Source organism: Mandrillus leucophaeus, unplaced genomic scaffold, assembly GCF_000951045.1.
Source record: "Mandrillus leucophaeus isolate KB7577 unplaced genomic scaffold, Mleu.le_1.0 Scaffold891, whole genome shotgun sequence".
Classification (NCBI taxonomy): domain Eukaryota; kingdom Metazoa; phylum Chordata; class Mammalia; order Primates; family Cercopithecidae; genus Mandrillus; species Mandrillus leucophaeus.
The window spans coordinates 183,116-186,453 of NW_012109708.1; the positions used below are offsets into that span (position 1 = coordinate 183,116).

The following is a 3,338-nucleotide window of genomic DNA, read 5'->3' on the forward strand; positions in this document are numbered from 1 at the left end:
ACAAGGAGGCAGAGGTTGCAGTGAGCTGTCACGGCACCACTGTTCTCCAGCCTGGGTGACAGAGTGAGAACCTGTCTTAAAATAAATAAATAAATAAATAGACTGGGCACGGTGGCTCACGCCTGTAATCCCAGCACTTTGGGAGGCTGAGGCACGCGAATCACAAAGTCAGGAGATGGAGAAATCCTGGCCAACTTGCTGAAACTCCGTCTCTACAAATAAAACAAAAAATGAGTCGGGTGTAGTGGCGCACACCTGTAGTCCCAGCTGCTCTGCAGGCTGAAGCAGGGGAATCGTTTGAACCCGGGAGGCAGAGATTGCAGTGAGCCGAGATTGCAGCACTGCACTCCAGCCTGGTGACAGAGCAAGACTCCATCTCGAAATAAAATAAAATAAGTAGTGGAAAAAAATAATAAATGATCATCCATTGATAAATGGATAGAAAAAATGGAATATTCACACAATGTAAAAATTTTTATATATATATATATTTATTTATTTATCTGGAGACAGGGATTCACTCTGTCATCCAGGAAGCAGTGCACTGGTGTGATTACAGCTCACTGCAGCCTTGGACTCCTGGGTCCAAGCAATCCTCCTGCCTCAGCATCCCAGCTAGGTGGGACTACAAGCAAGCACTACCATGCCCAGCTAACTTTGTTTGTTTGTTTGTTTGTTGTAGAGATGTGGTCTTACTATGTTGCACAGGCTAGTGTCCAACTCCTGGCCTTAAGCAGTCCTCCTGCCTCAACCTAGCAAAGCCCTGGGATTACAGGGGTGAGCCACCATACCTGGTCTATTTGAAATGTTTAACTGAAAAATGAACAAAAATATTAGGGTCCACATATACAGTTATTTGATTTTCACCAAAGGTACCAACACAATTCAATGTGGAAATAACGTCTTTGGGGACAATTGGTTCAGGAACAATGGAATCTCCACAGGGGAAAGAAATTAACCTTAATCTCAACTTCATACTATAACAAAAAAATTAATATGAAATAGAATTTACACTTAAACATGCAAGCTAAAATTTAAAAGTTTCCAGATTAAAAGAAAAAAAAAATAGGAGAGTGTTTGGGGGGGGGGTGTGTGTGTGTGTGTGTGTGTTTGGAACAGGGTCTTGCTTGTTGTCCTGGCAGCAATGCAGCAGTGACATCTCTGCTTACTCAATCTCCTATGCTCAAACGATACTCCTACCTTAGCCTCCCGAGTAGCTACAGGAACTACAGGTGTGCGCCACCACTCCTGGCTAATTTTGGGAGTTTCTGGAGACGTGGTGTCCCAATATGTTGCCCAGACTGGCCTTGAACTCATCGGATCAAACGACCCACCAGCCTCAGCGTCCCAAAGCGCTGGGATTACAGGTGTGAGCCTCCATATCAGGCCAGTTTTGGTTGTTTGTTGTGTGTTTCTTTGTCTTTAATGGAAGATATTTAAGAGACACCTTACAGTGGAAGATTTAAAAAAAAATGAGTCATACACATGAAAAAAGTGCTTATCATCTTTCCTCATCAGCTAAATGCAAACTTAAACCATGAGGAAATACTACATACCCAGAAGAATGGCTAGAAGTTAAAAAAATATCATCATAATACGTGAAAAGTACCAAATGCTGCCACGGAGGGAGCCTCACAACGCTTGCACAGTGTTGATGGGAGGAAAATAACCTAAATGTCCAACGGCAGTGGCTGCTTGGATAATCGAGAGCTCCACCAAACAATGGAACAGTGAAAATGGTGTTGTGGGCTAGTTCCTCTTTCATTCCACTCCAATTTCTCCAGGCCCACAAGCTCCAGCTCCACTCACGAACTCATGGCCTCATATTCTCCAAGCAGCTTCTTCTGAAAGTCTCTTCTCTTAGAAAACGGTGCCAGCCCGCCCCTGCTCTTCAACCCCATGCCCACTGTCAACCCCAGACAGCTCGACTGCCTCGCATCTCTCTGAGGTCGTCACCACAGCTTCCTTCGGGACTCCCATGCCCACTTATGCCACCACGTCGGGCATGAAAACTTCCTTTTCCTGTCTCTCTCTCGCTCGCTCGCTTTTTCTTTCCTTTCTCTCTTTCGAGACAGAGTCTTGCTCTGTCTCCCAGGCTGGAGTGCAGTGGCGCAAACATAGCTTAGCGCAGCCTCGACCTCCTGGGCTCCAGCCGTCCATCCGTCTCAGCCTTCCAAGTGCTTTTCTTGTGTGCTTATGCCCATTAGCCAAGCTCAAAGGGACGCATGGAGGAAGCTCAGAATCACCGTGAGAAATCAAATAGGGCCCGTTGTCGTGCCTCATTGTGATGGGCCTGGACACCCAAGCGAGTTTCCGTAGTGTAGTGGTTATCACGTTCGCCTAACACGCGAAAGGTCCCCGGTTCGAAACCGGGCGGAAACAGCACTTTCTATTTTACACCTCACTACTTCAAGTTAATTACCCAGACAACTAGCCTGGAACACCCCACCACTATCTCCACCTGATTACAGAGAACAGGCCATCAAGGGTATTTATACCGTTGCCTTTCCTCAACGGTTGAGGCACCCCAGGTGGTACCTCAACCGTTGGCACCTGGGAAGAACTGAACCCACCTCACTTGCTGTGGACAGCAGCACCGACAAACTTCACACAAAGCCCGTCCACTGGACAGCTGCGCGCTGCCAAATGGAATCCAGATCCCGAGAAAGTGTGGGGCCCAAAGGGAGTTCCAACGTTTTGTAACCCATGGGAGGACAAAATGGAGAAATCACAAAAAGATGGTAGTGGTGGGATTCGAACCTATGCATCCGAAGACACTGCAGCCTTAATCTAGCGCCTTAGACCACTCGGCCTTAGCTCTCTTTCTCACGACGGTGTACTTACATATTTCTCTTCTTTATGCAACATCGCTAGGGTCCCCGAGCCAACAAGGCATTGGGGCGAATCTGCAGGGCATCGCAGAACCAACGCCTTCCAGCAGGATTCGCTGGGCCAGAGGACCCAGACGGGAAAACGTTCCACCAGCGCCCGGGCAGAGAGGACTCGCAAAGCACAGGCCCCAGGATCTGCTTTGGGGATCACTCAGAGAGTCACCCACATCGGCTGTCTTTGGGGAGCCAGCGTGAGTGATGGGGAAGCCTCCTACACTCTCACTTTAAAGAAAGATTAAAAAAAGAAAAAACAAAAAAAAAACCAGGGCTGGCCAGGCGCCGTGGCTCACGCCTGTAATCTCAGCACTTTGGGAGGCTGAGGCGGGCGGATCACGAGGTCAGGAAATCGAGACCATCCTGGCTAACATGGTGAATCCCTGTCTCTACTAAAAAAAATACAAAAACACTAGCCAGGTGAGGTGGCGGCGCCTGTAGTCCCAGATACTC

General features: G+C 48.0%; 1 non-coding gene across 1 annotated transcript; it reads left to right on the top strand.

The window, feature by feature from the left end:
* Positions 1-2,309: 2,309 nt before the first annotated feature.
* On the top strand, positions 2,310-2,382 carry TRNAV-AAC. The gene has a single exon. It is a non-coding gene; the product is annotated as a tRNA-Val (tRNA).
* The last annotated feature ends 956 nt before the right edge of the window (positions 2,383-3,338 follow it).